A 21,119-nucleotide genomic window follows, 5' to 3' on the forward strand; every position below is an offset into this window, starting at 1 on the left:
TAGTAAAGCTAAATAATGAAGTCTTTGAGTTACATAATGAAGTTTCTAAGTCATGTGTCATTTTTGCTGCAGTTGAGGCTGGCGTGGTTGTGACATGGTTGTGACCCGGTCCTGGGTTCTTGCTCTGGTCCCGGGGCTTCTGTGAGCGGGGGGAGAGATGAGAAGGAGTGGGCAGCACAGGCAGCCAGTGACGTGGCAAGGGTGGCCTGTTAGTTCTTTGACCTCCTCAACTCCAGTGACCATCACTTCTGCTCCACCTAAGGTACCCCCTGCCGTGGCCACATGCTGGACCTTGACTCCCCAGGACTCCTTTCTTAACTCTCAAATGCGCACCATGCCTTCACACCCTTCCCAGTTTTCCCACCCAGTTGTTCCCATTAGACCTGTTCTTCAAATTGGTTAAAACTGCCAGACACTGGGCCCCTCTGGGTCTATTCGCTTTCTCTGTTCTAAGTTCCTCTTTTCCCGGTTATCCTGTCACACCTGCTTGCTTTGGTGTTTGTTGCTATAACAAGGTCACGGTCTCTCGCAGCTGGGTCTTCAGTGTTGCCTGGTGATCATTCTGTGGTTTCCTGATCCGCTTTCTCTTTTATACTTTAAACCCCCTTCATTAGGACAGAAGGGGATCTAGAACCTCTCGGTGTGTCAACGTCTTAATGGTCTCCCAACCCGCATCTGTGTAGCCTTGGACTCTTTCACGGCCTGGGGGCACACCAACTCCCCCTGTGCTTCCACTGCCCAGCCAGCACCCCTGTCTCTGCCTGAGGACTGCCCTCGGGCTACCCAAAGTCATTTGCGGCAGAGAACCAGAAGTGGCTAGAAATTTAACCTCACACCCCACTTCCAAAGGGCAGCCCTTAACCTCTGACTTGCGGCCTGGCAGAATAGCTCCTCCAGCAAGCTTACCCTCAGACTGGGACAACACTAAGGCGTAAGAGGGACATCGAGTTGCCCTTCAGGACCCTTTGCTGTCATGGCACTTTTGCTCTGCCCCTTTCCTTCCTGCTCCTTCCTACAGGTTATTCCCAGGAATGTTTCCTATTAAATCCCTGCACAGGCATCCTCTTCAGAGGAATCAGTCTCAGACAATCCTCGCCCAGCTTTTCCTCCTCTTATCGTAAAGGAAGAGCTGGTTTCTCTTCACAACGTCCCCCAGATTCTGGTCCTCCCTGGCCTTCCCTGTTCTATGCTTTTGCATAGCTACAATCTGTATTTGTTTCCTAGGGCTGCAGTAACAAAACACCAGACTGGGTGACTCAAACAACAGAAATTTGTTGTCTTGTATTCTGGAAGCTCGAAGTCTAAGATGGAGGGGTTGGTTCCTTCTGAGGGTTGTGAGGAAAAGTCTGTTCTATCCTTCTCTCCTAGCTTCTGGTGGCTCACTGGCTATCTTTGTTGCTCCTTGGCTTGTAGATCTCTGCCTTCATTTTATACGGTCTTCCTCCTGTGTTGAAATTTCCCCTTTTTATAGGGACACCAGTCATATTAGATTAGGGCCACCCTAATTATCTCATTTTAACTTGATCACCCCATCTTCAAATAAGGACACATTCGTAAGGAGGTACTAGAGGTTAGGGCATCAACATATGAATATGGGGGTAAGGGACACAATTGAACCTGTGATACCATCTCTATGCTCCCTGGCTTTCCAGAACTACAGATATACATGTTCATCATCTGCAGGATTGCTCCCTCGAGTGCCCCATGTAAACCTTGTATTAGACGCTTTGTTTTCTGGCTTCTCAGCACGTTTCACTGTGTGGGGAATTTCCAGCCCCATGAGTCCCATTTCCCCAAGGGGGAACCCGGAAAGGTATTTCCCATGTCTTCTTGTGGTAAGGCTTCAGGCCCGTGAATTATTCTGTGCCAGTGAGACCCAGTCATGTGAGACTTTGATTCAGGAAGGAGGGATATGAGGAAGAAGGCTTGGAGTGGACACCATTTTCCCGGCAAGGGTGGCGGCAGAGGTGAATGGCTTTCAGGGCTGCCGTAGTTGCAAGCTGACTTGAGTTCTTGACTGGAAGGGACAGCATTACCTGGCACAGTAGTGGTTGGAGTCAAACAGAGATGCTGGCCACAGAGCCAATGATGGCCTGAGGCAACATGGCGGCAACAGAAACAGCAGTTTCTTCCTGAAGCCAGGGTTTTGGTTTTAGTATTTATCTTGGATGCTTAATCTTGAATTTTTTTTTAATTTTTTTTTAGTTTCACACAGATTCTGTGGGCTCTTAATGTCATTTTAATGCTCTTAGTTTCTGTTTAATTTTCTGTTTAATTTCTGTGATTTTTTGCCCTTTTTAGCAAAGTCCTTCAAGAAAGGGTCATGTCTTTCAAGAGGATTTTCTGTAAGAATTACCTGATAGTTCAAGGGAGTAAGTCTACCAGCAAGGAGGACATTAAAGGCAATTCCTTCCTTACTCCAACCCTCGCCACCTGTTATTTTGGATTGTCTTAAGACAAAGACCTTTAATTGAGAAGACAATTGGCAGAATACAGAGGTAAAAATCAGTGGGGCCTCTGGCTGGCTCAGTCAGTATAGCATCTGCCTCTTGATCTCAGGGTCCCAAGTTTGAGTCCCACATTGAGTGTGGAGCCTATTTTAAAAAATAAAAAAAAATAAAAATCAGGTCTGGAACTCTAAAGGCTCTGTAGGGGAGACAAAGCTTTGCCCCATGCTATCTGGGTTTCTGACTGGATCTGAGAATTAAATTGACCAAGACAGATGAACAAGAAAAGCACACAGACATTTACATAGTCATGAGAAACCACCCCCCCCAAAAAAAATGAACACCCAAAAAGCAGACAGCCCTGTATTGGAAAAACCTGAGAGTCTTATCCTTTGCTTTCGCAGAGAATACTTCTGACACTTCTGGTCAAGAATGTGTGGGGTTTTTTCCAACACCAAGCAATTCTGTGACACAAGCTGGGTATCCTGCAGTTTGCCTCACTTCTGAGACTGTCTACCTAGAGATAGTGTCAGATCCCACAGGTTAAGAGTTCAGTCCCAAGGGACTACCCCCCACTTCAAATGCCACCCCAAAGTGTAAGTCCCCAAGTTACCTACATCTTCTGTCTGACCTGGCTACAGATTGGATGTTTGCATGACTTCTTTCTCCTTGGATTTGATTTTTGCTAGAATACCTCACAGAAGTTATTTATTAAAGGATATGATATTATTTATTAATAATATTTATTAAAGGATATGATAAAGGATACAGATGAACAGCCACATGAAAAAATACGTAGGGTGAGGTCTGGGAGGATCTGGAGCACTGGAGCGTCTGTCCCTATGCAGGTGGGAGAGTTCACCCACTTGGAAGCTCTCCAAATCCTCTACTACTGGGGTCTCATGGAGGCTTCCGCACACAGGCACGATCAATTACTATTATTATTATTATTATTTTTTAAATAAATATTTTATTTATTTATTTGACAGATGGAGATCACACATAGAGAAGCAGCCAGAGAGAGAGGAGGAAGCAGGCTCCCTGCTGAGCAGAGAGCCCGATGTGGGACTTGATCCCAGGACCCCGGGATCATGACCTGAGCCGAAGGCAGAGGCTTTAACCCACTGAGCCACCCAGGTGCCCCACGATCAATTATTAACTCCATTTTCAGCCCCTATCCCTTGTCTGGAGAAGTGGTGGCTGAGGTGGGTAGCTGGAAATTCTAAGCTTTGCATGATGGCTTGGTCTTTTTGGTGAGCAACTCCTACCCAGAACCATCAGGAGCCCACTTAGAGTCCCTTCAGTAAAATAAGATGCTCCTAGTGTTCTTCTCACTTAGGAATTTATAAGGGTTTTGGTAGCCCTGTGTCAGGGACTGGGGACAAAGACTAGATATGAATTCCTTACTATAAATCACAGTATCATGAGGCCCTAATCCATTCACTTAGGTCCCCAGACTCCCATTTGCTACAAGAGGTCTCCCAGCTTCCAACGTTGCTTCCTTTCCATTTATTTTCCACATAACAGCCTGAATGAGCTTTTTAAAGCTCAAGTTACTCCCCTTAAAGATAAATTCTGAACTCTTCTCCCCGATACCAAAGGCTCTACGCAATGTTCCAGGAATGACTTGTACCAAGCTTTCCAGCTAGTCTTGACGACTTGCAAATCCCCAACATTCCTAAGATGTTCAACTTCTGGACCTAATTCCCATTAGATGTTCCTTCTCCCAAGCCATGCTCAGCTCTCCAACTTGGATAGTGCCCCTGCTGTATGCCGTCTTAAAGCCTGGTTCTGACCCCATCAGAGTCCCAGATTCCATTTATGACGATGCATGCCTGCTTGTCTCTCTGCCTGCCTCCCCTGTAAGTTCCCAGGGTGAGGGTGGGGGTTGGCAGACTGGGGCTTCTTCAGCATGATAGTGCCAATGTCTGGCAGAGACTGCCCCATTTCAGGTGCTCTGCACATTGGGCTGAAGGCAACGGAGGGCTGACTGCTTTAATTGCTCTTCCCCCCAGTTTCAGATTTTGAAAGATTTTCACCGCTAGACACAATTTATTTTTTACGTTAACTTGTTTGGGCTTCTCAGGGGATTAATGAATGGTTCTCTTCTCTTCTCTCTTTTGAAATATTTTTAAAATTTATTTGACACACACACACACAGAGAGAGAGAGAGAGAGAGGGTGAGTGAGCATGAGCTGGGAGAGGGGCAGAGGCAGGGGGAGAAGCAGGCTCCTCACTGAGCAGAGAGCCTGTGGAACTTGATTCCAAGATCTCAGTATCATGACCTGAGCCGAAGGCAGACGTTTAACTGATTGAGCCACCTTGGTGTCCCCCGCCTTTTTTAAAAAAAATTATTCAAAATTGCTTGACAGATTGCTAAGGAGGTCTGTTTTTTTAATCTGCTCAATCTCCCTGCATTTATTTAATTGATAAAGAAATTGAGGTTGAGAGAAGTGAAATGACTTTGTAAGCTTTACAGTGAGTTAGTGAATGACATGAAGCTAAAACTCACGTTTTCGGACTCCTTTCACAATAGCTGTGCCAGTCACCTGTTGGTGCCGTGTTTCACAACTGGCTCTCTAGAGCAGGAGGACAAAACCTCGATTTGTAGAAGTTGTCAGTTTCTGGGGAGTAAAGACTTTCACCATGGCTGACGTCAAGCTCCCTGCCTGAAGTTGTTGAACATGAAGAGTTGGTTCAGAGTCCCTGCTTTCTGCTTTTTCTTACAGGTTTGTAACACAGGTGGTCCCGGCCCCTCAGAAAGTAGCTGTTGCCAGAACGTGCTGAATTCTGGCAGTGAAATCATGCACAAGGCTATAGATAAAAATCCCAAAGGAAGATCTGCTGAAAATAGGACAAGATGGAAGACTTGTGTGAAGAGAGAGGGCTGTTCATTGTCTTGTGTTGGAACCCAACGCCAGTGACAGCCCCCACAAAGAGGAGTTAATGAACCAGAAATACAAGTCCCTGGCAGCTCTGCTCTGTAACTTCTCAGATTTATTGCAGGCAAAATTAATTCTTCCTTCCTAGGAGTTCTCGTATATCTCCACTCAGTAGCTTTTTTATTTTTAGAATTGCCTGCAGAATATATCCAAACTCCCTAGCTTGGCAGAGAGACCTCTTATCAAGGGAAGTTTCAAAGAAGGTGGGGTAGGCTATGGGAAGAACCCCGGCTCTGGGGCTTGAGCAACTCTGGCTTTAGTTCCTGCCCCAGTGCTGAGTGCTGTGAGGTCTCAGGCTGGTGTCATAGCCTCTTAGCTTCAATTTCTTCCTTCTTAGATACCTTCCTGGTAAGGTTGACACAAGGGTAAAATAACATAAGGCATGTCAGGTGCCTAACCCGGCATCTGGCACGTGTTACAGATACGAGAAATACCTGTTCCCTTTTTTTTAATAGGTGACAGCATTGCCAGCCTGTTCAAATTGCCTTTCTATTTTTAAGAGCTTGCTTTCCTAGGAATGGATTAATTCATTTACTCAGTTTCCTAACAAATATTTGGAGACAGGACCCAATCTCTGGTTCCCTTGTCTTTACCAATGAGCGGTTTTGTAGAACTAGGACAGAGGTAAGCGCTTGGGCTCAGGGTTCAGGGAGGCAAGGTAAGACCCAGTGAAAGGTGTTCTTAAATAAAGACCAAAGGGCTAAGGGGTGATAATGTGAAGCCCGTTCATGATGACATCTCACCGAAGGAAAGCTGTAACTGTGAACCATACTAGTGCCCCCACTAAGGGCTGGGTGTTTGACCTACAGCCCGAAACCCATCTTACCTTCACATGAACCCCATGGAGGTAGAACTATCTCCGTTTTGCTGATGAGAAAACTCATCTTCAGAGAACTGCACACATTTACTCTATAATATTCCTTGTGTACCTGCCACGGGCCAGGCACCGTCCTGGGCATTAGAGAGGCTAGACAATCCCCACCCTCACGGAGCTGGCATTAACAAGGCAACAAACCAGATAAAGTAAACCATGGTTATGTCAAGTGGTGCTTAGTGCCCTGGAGAAAAATAAAGCAGAGCAGGAGTAGGGGATGGAGGGGAGGCTGTCGTTTGATTTAAGGTGATCAGGGGAGGTCTCATGGAGAAGGTCAGCCAAGGAGGCCTGGGGCAGGGCGTGGGCCATGTGGGTAACCAGTTCAGAAACTCGCTGAGATTACCAGGAAGTGACCAAAGGCACTGGAATCACTGTGATCAGGCTCAGAAGCCAGTGGTCTTATTTATCAGGTCTCTTTTTCAAGAAACAGTACTGTAGGGGCACGGGGGTGGCTCAGTGGGTTAAGCCTCTGCCTGCGGCTCTGGTCATGATCTCAGGGTCCTGGTATTGGGCTCCCTGCTGAGCAGGGAGTCTGCTTCCCCCTCTCCCTCTGCTGCTCCCCCTGCTTGTGCTCTCTCTCCTTCTCTCACTCTCTGTCTGTCAAATAAATAAATTCTTTAAAAACAAAAACAAAAACAAAAAGAAACAGTACTGCTGCCCTCCAAGCAGGGTGTGTGTGTGTGTGTGTGTGTGTGTGTGTGCGTGCACGCATGCATGTATGTATGAATGTGTTACATTTCCCAGGGCTGTTTCTATCTGGACCCCAGATTCCCTACTGACACCTTCTCGAGGCTGAGGCCTCCCACAGTTGATTTTCATGGAAACTTGGCAACTTCCTAGTTGCCCTGCCCCAGCCCCACTCCACATTCCTATGGCTTTATTTGTGTGCCTTGGAGCCCTGCCAGGGCTGGGCCTGGGACAGGTTGCCATGGTGATCTCCTACTCTTTCCAGATAGAACTTCTCAAGGATGTTGCCCTTGGGCCTGAAATAGTTCTGGCCTGCTCTCAGCCCACAGCAGGATGAACTTTGGCATGGTGAACTGAATTAGGAAACTGGACCCTAGGTGACAAAGCCTTCTGAGGAGCATACTGCAGACCACCCCCCATAGAACTGGAAATGGCTTTCCTTAGGTTACGGGGACGGCTCCTTCTCCCAGCTGTTACATTCCAGTTGTTCTCTTTAGAGCCCGCCACTGAGAGCCCTGCTGAAACAGAGTTTTTTTTTTTTTTTTTTTTTTTTTTTTTTTTAAAGATTTTATTTATTTATTTGGCAGGCAGAGATCACAAGTAGGCAGATAGGCGGGGGTGTGGGGGTAGGGGAAGGCAGGCTCACCGCTGAGCAGAGAGCCCGATGTGGGGCTCGATCCGAGGACCCTGAGATCATGACCTGAGCCAAAGGCAGAGGCTTAACCCACTGAGCCACCCAGGCACCCCTGAAACAGAGTGTTTTTTAAGACCTCAGCTTCACTGAGGACAGTTTGCACATGACAAAATGTACCCATTTCAAGCGTACAGTTTGATGAGTTTTGACAGTGTATACATGCGGGGAAGAACCACCGTGATCAAGTTATGAAACTTTTCCATCAACCCCCAACGTTTCTTCCTGATGCTTTGCAGTCATCCCCCCTCCCTCAAGCCCCCTCCTCTGATCCCCGGCCCCTGCTGATCCCTTATCTGTCCCCACAGATTCCTTTTGCCTTCTCTAGAAGTTCATATAAATGGATGCATCTGGCATGTATCCTTTTGGGGTGGCCTTCTTTTCTCTGCACGATGTTTCTGAGCTTCATCTGCGTGGCTTCTCAGCCTGGCCCTTCATTCCTTTCCATTGCCGGTTCCATCATGTGGAGTGATTGTAGTCTGTCCTTTCTCTTGTTGGTAGGCATTTAGGTTATTCTCAGATTTTGGTTACCACAAATCAAGTTGCTATGGACATTTGTGTATAAGTCCTTGTGTGAATATATCCTCTCATTTCTCTTGGGTAACACTCTGAGTGGAAGGGCTGGGTCACATGGTAGTAGAGGAATGCTTCGGTTATTAAAAAGTTGCCAAACCACATGTTTGGAGGCAGACCTGGGGGTAGCTGGGTTTTGCTGCCCGGGACTGGAACAATCTATGGCTCCCGAGTAGAATGTAGAAGGCATTCATTCCAAGGCAGCAGGATGGAGAGTGGGTCCTTTATCTGTAACTCACCTGCTTACTTAGGGAAGTCCATGGACACCTACTGGGAGATAGCTGAGAACAGGGCAAGAGTCAGGTAGTCTTAACAAGGTAAGAGAACAGGAAAGTGGCCACAAGAATTAACACCTGAAGACAATGGGATGACTGGGTGAAGGGAGATAGTGGGGACTTTAGAAAGATGTGGTAGAGGGAGGGTGGCTCAAGGTCACGTACACCAAAATCTCAGTGTGAATTCTGGTTTTCAGTGATTATCAGTTCTCTTTAGGGCTGCTTGCTTTATTGTCCCATTTTGTACTTTGATCTCCCAGTTATTGTCCAGGAGAAAGGAAGGCAAAACCATGTATTTGCCACTCTGTGCAGGGTGCTTGACATACTTATCTCATTGAATCCTCTCAATGACTTGGTAGGGTCTGTGTTCTTCCTCTGGTTTTTGAAACCAGAAGTAATTCAACAATCCGTTACAGAGAATCCTCCAAGGAGGGTGCCGGGTAGAGCCACTGGTATTCTGAGCAAAGGGATAGCCGGACCTGGGGGGTAAGGCTTGAGGGGTTTCAGTAGCTGAGAGGATGGAGAGAGGCTGGGAGATGAGACCAAGAGAGAGAGAGAGAAACAGAGAAAGAGATGGAGAGAGGAAACTCGTGGACTGCAGAAGGGGAGAAGTTTGAGAAAAGAGCTGAAGGTCAGCATAACATGCTACCCCAATATATGATGGTGGGAGTTCAGGACCTGCTGGCCCCAAATACGCCGCTTTGGCAGAGTGCTTATTTTGAACTATAGGCACTTGAAAGATGAAACAGACTCTTACCATAGGAGAGGAGACTGGAAGTGACACCTCCATACGGAAAAAGCTATTGCATCTCTCCCTATTCTTCTAAGGGCCCATTCAGCTTTCCTGAAAATCACTCATTCTCCCCTAAGATGCCTACATCCCCTCTCCCCTTTCCCTGTTAAGATGGTATTTAATCCTGAAGTCTACAGCTAACTCTTTGGTGGCTTTTTCCTCTAGTTAATCTTTCATTTAGGGATCTCAGCCAGGAATTCAGAAGTGTAAAGGAAAATTTTTTTTCCTCTCCTACAGAGCCAAGATTTTGGGGAAGTTTTCTCCATGATATACACTATAATTCCCTCCTCCAAACTTTAAGGAAAAACACACACTATTCATCTTTGTCTTTGCAGTTGGATGTGTGTTGTACACATGTTGTATGTGTATGTGTGCATATATTAATGTGATTATGTGTGAGATTGATTTTAAGTGTTGGGTAGGTCCAAGGAGGCTTAGTTACATTTGGATTACATGTAAATGGAGAAACAGAGAACAGTTGATTTGAGAGAGAATAAGTTGCCCAAGATCACACATCTGGATCCAGATTTTTAAAAAATTTTAATTTATTTTTAACTTATTTGTTTTTTCTAGAGAGAGAGAGAGAGAGAGAGAGTAAGAGCTGGGGGGAGGGTGGAAGAAGGAGAGGGAGAGAAACTCAAGCAGACTCCCTGCTGAGCATGGAGTCCAACACAGGGCTCTATGTTATGAACTTGAGACCATGACCTGAGCTGAATTCAAGGGTTGGACAATTTCTAGGAACTTCCTTGGGTACGAGGATAAGACATCACCTTTTGTTTTGTAAATCCCAACTTTTTCAGTGATTCCATCTGCAGATGGATGCCTGGTCCATATAACTTGTGATGGACCCCAGAATATGTAATCCTAAAAGATGCCTTTTTAATGTAAGAATTATTTTGAGCTGAAGGCAACTAAGAAAATGGAAATGCAGGTGCCTGAGTGGCTCATTTGGTTAAGCAACTGCCTTCAGCTCAGTTCATGATCCTGGAGTCCCAGGATTGAGTCCGGCATCAGACTCCCTGCTTGAGAGGGAGTCTGCTTCTCCCTCTGACCCTGCCCCTTCTCATGCTCTTTCTATCTTTCACTCATTCTCTCTTTCTCAAATAAATAAATAAAATCTTAAAAAAAAAAAAAGAAAATGGAAATGCAGGGAAAGTTAGTATACCTTCATCCTTTCTGCTTAAAGACAGGATATAAATTTTCCTTTACTTTAGACTCTTACCAGCCCAGAGATGGCACCAGAATAATCTTCAAAAAACCCTTACTCCATTAATTTCCCTCATTTATTTGTTTTCACACAGTTTTCTATCCTTGGAAACCTGAAAACACTTTCCTGTGTGCTGCCATTTCTCTAGAAATGTATTGTTCTTTGTTGCAGATGCTACATAAGCCTGAGTTCTAAGCGATTTTTTGAGTTATTCAGCCCTGAGTTTCTCCCATGTATGCCCGAGATATGCATGTTAATAAAGTTCTGTTTGTTTTGCTCTTGTTAATTTGTCCTTTGTTACAGAGTGTTAGCTGAGAACTTGAGATGAGAGAGATGGCAGATGGCAGAGAGAAAACTTTTCCTGGACTATACCTGACATTGGAAATCCGCACATATGTCATCTGATTCATGGAAGCACAAACAAGTATTTGCCTGGGTAAGTCTGTTTAAGAAGCTCACATCCTGAGACCTGATTTCTAGTTCTGTCCACATGTTGAGCCCCCGCTAAAAATGGTATTAGTTCTGTAATTTGTACTGTATGCTACCTGTGTAGAGAGAGAGAAGGTGAAGGTCTATAGCTTCAGAACTAGAAATGGGCCCAAGATTACTTAGCCTAATTCCCTCATTTTGGAATGAAGATCTGAAGCCCAGAGAGGGAAGTGCCATTCCCACCTCCTGCCCAATGCTCAGGCCTTCTCTGAGTTTGTTCAACTTTGTTAAACTTCTCTGAGTTTAGCCATTTTTTAGTCTCTGCTGTGAACTTTTTCAGCCTGTCCCGGTGTTATCATTTCCCACCCTGCCCCATGGCATAGGTCATTTGCTTCTTTTGCCTGCCCCCCAACTCCCAAATTGCTATCATAGTGTCTGCATGGCTCCACTGTTTGCATGTTGCCACACTCGGGCTGGGAATTTCCTGAGGGCAGGGACAATGCCTAGCTCATTTTGGACCCTAATGCCTAGTGCAGTGCCTGGTACATAGCCAAGTATTCAGTGAATTTCCTTTTATTTAAATGTAACTCACATTTGTAAATGCCTAAACCTATGGAAAGTGTCCTGTCTTCTCCCACAGCCCCCTTTTCCAACCACTGGCCAGTCTCTTGTGTGATCTTCCAGACATTTTCTCTGCATATACTCAGAATACATGGGTATACACATCTTTAAAAACAGAAGGCTCATGCTACAGAAACTATTATTTTTTAAAAATTTCTTTTTACCAATAAATGTCCTGTCCAAATTCCCTTTATCAGCTATCTATTGCTGTGTAATAAACCATGCTCAAGCTTTATGGCTTATAACCACCACCATTTTATTTGCTCAGGCTTCTGTGGGCCGGGCACGGCAGTTCTTCTGCTGGTCTTGGCTGGGATCACTCTACAACTTCAGTTGGCTGGTGGGTTGCTTGGGGCCTCAGTGAGGAATCGCTCTGCTCCTTGTGGTTTTATCTTCAAATAGGCTGCCTGGGTTTCTTTGGATGGCAGGGTCAGGTCCTCCCAGGCCTGCTGCTTTCCCTGGGTCTGCTCAGTGGCCCTTCAGGGACAGATCCTGGAGCATACACCATTTCAGGGGCCCTCTCAGTAGATTTTACTACTCTAAAATCAGGTATAGCACCTTGGAAGTCGGGGGTCCAGAGCTTGAGCTTCTATGAGCGCCCTAGGGCATCCACTTCTGGTCTTCTCTGCTCTTGTGCCCTCTGTGAGCCTTTATGGAGTCCACTGTTATTCCTGTTCTTGGGAAGGGACAGGTGAGGGTGGCAGGGAGAAGGTCCCTTCTCAGAGCCACACCGGCACTAAGCTTCCCTGCTCTCCTCGAAATCCTGGGTCTAGAAAAACTCCTCTTAATTTATTGTACATTCTTCTGAATTTATTGAGACATAAATTTTATGCACTGAATCTTTCATGACTTAGATTTTAAAATTCAACATCCTTCTACCCTTGCCTTCCTTCTCCTGTCCCCCCCCCCCCACCTCAAATATGGCCTTGGCCATGAATTTCAAGGTCTATTTTGAAACTCAAAAGCTAAGAATGGACTCTTTGTTCTGCTATATCCTCCATCACTTCCCAGAGGGAGAGCTTCAAATGCCCTAGCTGCCTCTTGATGAGGGGAAGGATTGAAAGATAACATCCACATCGGATTACATTGTAAAATAGAAAAAAAAAAAAAAAGAACCTGCTGCATTAGAGCTGTTTATCTACAGAAGTCTGAGAGCACCAGGGGAAATAATTTGGTAACTCTGCTCTCACTTGGGACAGAATTTATTTGAGCATATTTGGTGGGGGTGGGGTGGGGTGGAGTGATGGTGGTGGGATGAATAGATTCTCATAATCCCAACTGTAGGTCGATTATATTCCAGGGAGAAAGGTGACAATGGGGGAAGAAGCTCTTCGGCCTCTCTGAACTCAGACATGGGGCCTTGGGTGGGATATAAGCAGTGGCCCTCTGCCCAGGGTGATGCCTCCTGGTGACCCTGGGCAAGGTTAGTTCTCTGGGCGGAAAAGATGGGAGGGTTGTAGCAACAGAGAAAGTGGAGTTCTTCCCCTGCCAGCAGCAGATAGGCCATAGCAGAGACAGACACATAAGTTGGCAGTTGGTGGTGGTGTTGGCAGCTTGTGGGCAGGAACGGAGGTTGGAGTCATGTAGGCAAGTAGCAAAGGCAAGGTCAGTAGCTTAAGGGGGAGGATCAGGGCAACGGGTACTGAGAATTGCAAGATGTTTTGGCACATGATGACTCTGTCCAACCCCCACCCCCCTACCCTGCCCAGCACTAAGAGACCCAACCAACCCCAGCAGGGCTTCTAGAAGCCTATGGAGGAGGAGTCTCTGGGTTGATCCAGCCCCCTTTTGTGGTCCTTCTTGGAAAAACTCAGGGCTGTCAAAAAAAGAACTTACACTGTTCTAGTCAGAACCTGGCATAGGCTCTAACCTCTCTTTTTTAGACCATTTACTAAAAGGAGGTTAGAATTTCTTCTTCTTCTTCTTTTTTTTTTTTTTAAAGATTTACTTATTTATTTATTTATTTGACACACAGAGAGAGAGAGAGAGATAGATCACAAGTAGACAGAGAGGCAGGCAGAGAGAGAGGAAGGGAAACAGGCTCCCTGCTGAGCAGAGAGCCCGATGTGGGACTCGATCCCAGGACCCTGAGATCATGACCTGAGCCGAAGGCAGCGGCTTAACCCACTGAGCCACCCAGGCGCCCCTAGAATTTCTTCTTCTGTCCTTGTCAGATGTTCAGGTATCTGCTACAAGTCAGGAGTGGCTTTCCCAGGGAGGGTCCTAAGAGCCATTCCTTTTGCAAAGTCATTGTTAGGAAGGATAATCTCCCAGCCTCTCCCCTTCCTCCTCCCTCATCTTTCCTTTAAAACAACCAGTCACCTTTGCACAAATTGGAACAGAGCTCAGCAATTTTCCCAACCCTCAGCAGTCACGGAACAGAATCTGTTTTTACTGCTTTCACTCCTGTCCAGCTTTGTTTGACAGTTGCTAAGGAGGTGGCAACGGCTTCTGGGAAATCAAAGCTACAGGCCAGATGCGGGGCAATCAGAGCTGAGCTGGGTGTCCAAGTCAGTGTGGTGCTGGTGGCACAAGGGAGGTGACCACTGGGATGGGTGCCTTAGGGCAGAAGTGGTTTAGGCAGTGTTGGCAATTACATTAGAGGCCATTCCAACGGTACATGTGGGCCTTGGTCCTAGGCGGGCTGCAAGGTGTGTACTGGGAGTGGGTCAGTGAGGGCAGAGAGCATGGGAGATACCTCCTGGCAGCCCCCCTGGAGAGATCCAGTAAGGGGCCAGGAGCCCCAGAGAGGAGGCAGTTGGTTTCCTGCCCTTCCATGTGTCAGCCAGTGAAACCCACAATCTTTCTGTCTGTTGATGGGACTTCATCTGTGCACACAAACTGCAGAAGCAAACCCCCAACCCCCTGCCCCATGTGTCACTGTGGCAATTCTGGGACATTCCTGTTCACTCATGAATCTCTTTGTTGGGTATAATTTCTGAGGGTCACGGTCACTAACCTTCTGACTGAAAGAATTTGTCTTTTTTCCAGCAGGAGAGACAAGTTCCTTTTGAGGAGAAAAAAATTGGTGAAAAGAACATTCTAGTAAATGGAAAATGATTTGGAAGGCTTTGCCTGCACTTGGCAAATATAAGGGGGCTCTCAGGGTGAGGTCAGACTTTTGGGAAATTAAGGAAGCTCCATTGAGGGTGGGGGAAGGAGAGTTGGAAACAGAATATGGTGGGGGGGGGTGGTGCCTGGGTGGCTCAGTTGTTAAGCGGCTGCCTTCAGCTCAGGTCATGATCTTAGGGTCCTGGGGTTGAGACATGGGTTGGTCTCCCTGCTCAGTGGGAAGCCTGCTTCTCCCTCTCCCACTCCCCCCACTTGAGTTCTCTCTCTCGCTGTGTCTGTCAAATAAGTAAGTAAAATCTTAAAAAAAAAAAAAAAAAGAAAAGAAAAGAAAGAAAAGAAAAAAGAAAAAGAAAAGCAGGGTAGGAAGCCCAGAACCCAGGACAATGTGGAAGCTTGTCTGGGATGGGAGTGCTCTTGGATCCGGTGGAGGCTGGCTCTGCAGTTGTGAAAGAATTCACCCCAGGCAGAACAAAAGATACCAAAGCTTACTGAACACACAACCAGGGAGTGGCAGGTAGGAAGGCAAAGGAGAGAATGTCCAGCCTGGAGGCAGTGGTGAGGGCCCAACAGTTAACAGGGTGCAGTGAGCAAGAATGTATGGAATTTTCCCTTTTTTGGTAATCTTAGGACCTGTTCTTGATTGCAATTGGTCAGCTAGGGCCTATGGCTATTTTGAAGTGGGTCATTTAATGAGCCTGTTTGCATCTGGGTCTGTGGTCACTGCGGGCCCTTTTGCCTTGCTCTATAGACAGGAGAGGTTCCCACCTGCCTCATGGGGACCAAGAGTGGTAATTTCTTTTTCTTTACTTATTATTTTTTTTTCACGATTTATTTTAGATAGGTGGGGCAGGAGGGGCAGCGGGAAAGGGAGAGAGAGAATCCCAAGCAGATTCTCTGCTGAGTGCAGAGCCCAACGTGGGGTCTTGATCTCATGATCCTGATATCATAACTAGAGCCGAAATCAAGAGTCTGAAGCTTAACTCACTGAGCCATCCAGTTGCCCTAACAATAATTTCAAACCTGAATTTTGAGTAATATTCAATATTTATATGTGTCCTTAATGTTTGTGATATTACGTGCAGTCGACGATGTTTCCTTCTAATTTTTGTGTTAAGATGAAGTATTGCTCCAGATTTTTGTCCTAGGTAAGTGGAGCCAGGCACATGCTAAGTGAAGTGGGGTACCCCAAAGCAAGTGGTAACTTGGCTGACACAAGAGCTGCTGGATAACTTTAGTCACACTCCCAACCTATAATCAAAAATAAACTTTTTTTTAGATTTAAAAATATATTTAGGGTTGAATGAAATAAGCAAGATAATATATCTGTATGATCTGTAGCATATGATATATATCAATATGATCTGTAGTTCATGAGCAGGTAGAAACTAATACATGGCTGTAAAAGTCAGAACATGGGTCACCTCTGAAGGGGCTCGTCTGGCAAAGGTTCATGAAGGTTCATGGTTGATAAAAAGGTCCTGCTGTTACCCAAACCTGGGTTCACCTGTTGGTGGATGTTGAGCCAAAGACACAACTGAGCCAAAGAATAGCAAAAGGAGGGGTGTTAGGGCACCTGGATGGCTCAGACATTAAACGTCTGCCTTCAGCTCAGGTCATGATCCCAGGGTCCTAGGATGGAGTCCCGCATCGGGCTCCCTGCTTGGCAGAAAGCCTGCTTCTCCCTCTCCCACTCCCCCTACTCGTGTTCCCCTCTCTCACTGTGTCTCTTTCTGTCAAATAAAATAAAATAAAATAAAACAAAAAACAAAAACAAAAGGAGGGGTTTTAGTTGCAGTGAGTAAAGGAGATAACCAGGGAGCTGTGTCTCCAACACCAAGGCTGGGGAAGAGGGAAGCCGGGAGCACATAAGCACACAGATTCATGAAGGGACTTGTACGATGGGGAATGCAGCCTGGCTTGGGGCAAAAGTCATCTTCACATGACAGAGTCCAGGTCTTAGGAGATCGAAGTCGCGAGGCCAGCAAGGGTCAGTACCATAGTTCCCTGGCTTTCGTTGGTCCGGTATCTGAGCACTCAAGGGGTTCAAATTCTGCAGAGATAACTCAAGAATGTGTATCAGGCCAATCTTTACTTTTGAATCAGCACTGGGAGTTTTACCACTGACTTACTGTCCTTGATATTATTAGGTCATCTCCTGGCCGGATAGTGGCTGTTCTGATATTCTTTTGTTCCCTTAAAATCACTGACTGCTGGGGTTGATTCTTTTGCAATTTCAACATATCCCACGAACTTCTGCAAGAAATGTGCTTTGGGCAAGTAGTGGGGGTTGCACATAGATCATGCAAGATGTCCAGGGGTCTAACACGACTTTTCTTATGTCAAGAAAGCTATGTCTCATCTTTCTTTTTCTGGGGACTCCTAACTCTTTATATTTGTTTTAGGTATTGGTATTAAGTGTTTTATATATTTGTCCAAACTTGTCACTTAAGACCTGTGCATTTTAGGGGTATTTGGGTGGCTCAGTGGGTTAAGCCTCTGCCTTCAGGTCAGGTCATGGTCTCAGGGTCCTCGGATTGAGCCCTGTATCGGGTTCTCTGCTGAGCCAGGAGCCTGCTTCCTCCTCTCTCTCTCTGCCTGCCTCTCTGCCTACTTGTGATCTCTCTCTGTCAAATAAATAAATAAAATCTCTAAAAAAAAAAAAAAAAAGACCCGCGCATTTTTCTGTGTGCAAATTATACTTCAACAATAATTTTTTAAAAACCTTAAAAGATGCTGTAAGCTTCCAAATTTTTAATGATAAACTGGTTTGGGTTGCTAGTCCACGTTCGTTTGTGCCAGAAATGCAGCAAAGCCCATTGCAGAGATGCTGAGGGTGAGGCCAAGAAAAATTTACTCGAAAAGCTGAGAAAGGAGAAGAGATGGGGAAGGGAGGCACAAACCTCAAATCCATCTCCCCAAAGAGCAGAGTCAGAGATTTTTTTAAGGGCAAGTGGAAAAGGGTCTGGGTAAAGGGGAGAGGAGCTACGGGATTCAAGATCAGATAAAAGAAGTCAGTAAGTAGAAGACGGTTATCTTCTTTTGTTGAGCTCAAAGGGGAGGTCAGTGGTTCTGACTGGTTCAGTTCAGTCTGGCTGCTTCTGGTGCTGCTGCTTCTTTTTTTAAAAAGTACGCTCTACCCCCAAGACGGGGCTTCGAACTCACAAGTGGGAGGGAAGGAGGTGCCTGAAATCAAAAGTCACATGCTCCAGGACTGAGCCAGCCAGGTGGCCCCCAATGTGGCTTCTTCCCACGCAGCCACCCCCCCCCCCCCGCCCCGGTGTGGCTTCTTGATGAAAGCTTGATTTCCTACAAAGTAATTCCATTAACATTTGGTTATCATGGCATCAGGCAAGAATATTATCTTACAGGGACATGGTGGCAGATGGCATTCCGAGAAGAGACAGAAATGGTAAAACGCTCGTTTTGCTTACCTGTCCGGGTCACTCCTTGGTGACCAGTTTCATGAGCTCTCTTCCTTAAAATCAACCCTGGAGAAACTATGCAAGTCAAAGGGAAACAAAGATTCCAGAACCAATGGAAAATAACGAGGCTTCCCTCCTCTTCCGCCAGCCAGCCCTGGATGGAGGCTGCCTTGAACCTGCACGTGGGAGGGAAGGAGGTGCCTGTGGGGGTGGGCGTGGAGGGGGTGAGGCAGGCCTGCCATGGGGCGAGGGGGACTTATTTGGATGACTGCCTTTGTGACCAGGACTTACTTGGTTTGGTTTATGGGTCTACCTTGCCTGTCCCTTGAGTGGCTTAAGACAAATCTTCAGGTTCCTCCCGCACAGGTGCGAAAACCCTGCGAGGGTTAGCGTGCAAGCGGGAGCATCATTTACTCTTCCCTCTTCCTCCAACCCCCAGGACTGGGGAATCAGCCCCCTTCCCATGGTTTCTCTGTAAGGAGCAGAAATGCGTGGAACCCTCAAGCAGTGGAACAGTTTGGTGGACTGGTGGGCAACCAGAAGATCCACAGTTAACCCGTGGCTCCTGGTCCCAGGACTCTTCCCCTTCCCTCTCCTTACATTTTTTTTTACCTATGGACACATCCATGTGACCACGTCCACACAAGCCCCCTCCTGGAGGTAACTACAGTTCTGACTTCTGTCTTGTTCTGCCTGTTCTTGTGTATATAGTATGTGCTCTTTGGTGTGGCTCCTTTTGCTTAATATTCCATGTTTTTGAGATTTGTCTGTGTTGGTGAGTGTGGGATGGCTGTTTGTTGCTGTTGGGTCCTGCCTACCCTGTGACCACACCAGTTTGTTATTCCATTTATCTCTGGATGCCTTTGAGTTATTTCCGGTCATTGGTTAGTACCATTCAGGCCGATGGGAACATTCTTTCGCAGGTCCTTCTGTGCACTCCCTTCCCCTGGGTGTATACTTAGGGTTAGAATTGCAGAATGTGAAGGTAGGCATGTATTTAGCTTTAGGAAAATCTGCTAAACAGGTTTCCCAGAGAGCTGGTAGTATTTTATATTCCTACCCGCAAGATAGGGGCGTTCCGGTGGCTCTGGGTCCCTGTTACCACTTGTCATTTTCAGTCTAATGGAACCATTCTGATGGTATGTTGTGGTATATCCTTGTGGTCTTCATTTGTAGCTCTAGGCTATTTGAGTCTGTGGGTCACTCTATTCAGGGTTTGACTTTTTATCTGAACGCCCTTACATTTTGTGTAGTGGAATAGGCCAACTGTTTAAGAGGGTTTCTGAGATGATGAGTGTTTTTACCAGTTTGATTATTCCCAGCCTGGCCATCAGTAATTTCATAGCCTGAAGAATGTGTGTGTGTTTATATCTTGTAGGTTTCTGAGAACAAGCTTTCTCTAGAATGTTCTTGGCAGATGGGAGTCATTCCAGGGGATTTCACCTGTAAAAAACTCTTCAGATTAAATATCTTTTCAGTTTCAGGAAAGGACTTTGTAAGCTCACATCCCACACTCTGTCGAGAGCCTGTTATAGAGGATGGAGAAGGGACAAGGGAGACGTGGGAGCAGCTCTGAATTAAATAGAAACCTAGGAAGGAAGAATTTCGCTAGTCCGGGTCAGTTACTGGTAGTGCAACAATCACCTTGAGGCCATCATTGTTAGATTAGTAGTAAATCTCATTACTCTCAATTACAATTCAAACATCACCTTCCCAGTGAGGCCCACCCTGATTACCCTATTCAAAATGTAACATCCTCCTCCGGAGGTGGGGGGGAAAGTGGGGGGGAGGGGGAGGAGGCAGGGGCAGGGGAGGGGGAGGAGGCAGGGGCGGGGGCGGGGGCAGCCGAGGAGGAAGGGGAAGGGACTTGCAGCCTCGGGTTTGCTTCCTGCTTTCCTGAGCTTCTCCCCAGCGACAAATCATCATCGCAGTGTGGCAGGTCCTTTGCGGTGTTTGTAAACCTTCCAGAAGCAGTTTCCCTGCACCTTTTTGAGACTCCAGCAGCCGCCAGGCAGCACCTCCTCCTTAGAAGTCCGAGTTTCCCTTCTGCCGGGCCTGACCTCCACCCTGTGTTCTCTCCACTGGGAAGGTCCTAACCTCCACCCTGAGTTCCCGCTGCCCTAGGGGTGGGAGCTGCTTCCAGCAGAGGCCACCTCCAGGATAATCTTGAGAGTCTTTTCGCATGTTAACCCTTTACTTACCCGGCGAACAGCTTTATTTACCTAGTTAACAATTCTTGAAGTTCTCTCTGTCTCTCTCTTTTTAATTAAAAATTTACTTATTTATTTGAGAGAGAGAATGAGAGAGAACATGAGAGGGGGGAAGGTCAGAGGGAGAAGCAGACTCTCCGCAGAGTTAGGAGCCCGATGCAGGGCTCAACCCCAGGACTCTGGGGTCATGACCTGAGCTGAAGGCAGTCGCTTAACCCACTGAGCCACCCAGGCACCCCCTAAGTTCTCTCTTTAAATATCTGGTGTGGGGGCTCCTGGGTGGCTCAGTGGGTTAAAGCCTCTGCCTTCGGCTCAGGTCATGATCCCAGGAAGTAGGCTCCCTGCAGAGCAGAGAGCCTACTTCTCCCCTCTCTCTCTCTGCCTGCCTCTTGGCCTACTTGTGATCTGTCAAATAAATAAAAAGTCTTAAAAAAAAAATCTGGTATGTTTTCTGTTTCTTGAAACAATCAGTGTATTGTTTGTTGTCTGCCCCCTCTCCCCCATAGAAGCTTCCTAAGGGAAGGCAGTTTGTCTTTTCCTTCACTAAGCTACTCTAAAACTCTTAGTAAACTGCCTGGCACTTTGTAAGTGCTCCATCAATGTTACTGGAGTGTATGAATGGGTGGGTGGATGGTTGTTGGTTTACAGTTTTATTTGAATTACTTGTTTGATGAGGTTTTCTATTTAGGTTTTTGTTAGGACTGAGTCCTGATTAATTGTAAAAGGAGGTTTGAATAGGAGAGAGTGGCATGTTCAAAATGTCATCCAGTGACGTTTTGGGGAGCTCCATGGATTGGGAGGTAAAAAAGCAGGATAAGGCTGCTGATGATAGGGACAGCAGAGTATTAGTCTAATGAGTGGTCCACTCAGGGCATC

The sequence above is a fragment of the Mustela putorius genome, unplaced genomic scaffold (genome assembly GCF_011764305.1).
Source record: "Mustela putorius furo isolate JIRA1106 unplaced genomic scaffold, ASM1176430v1.1 tig00003853_pilon_pilon_pilon, whole genome shotgun sequence".
NCBI lineage: Eukaryota > Metazoa > Chordata > Mammalia > Carnivora > Mustelidae > Mustela > Mustela putorius.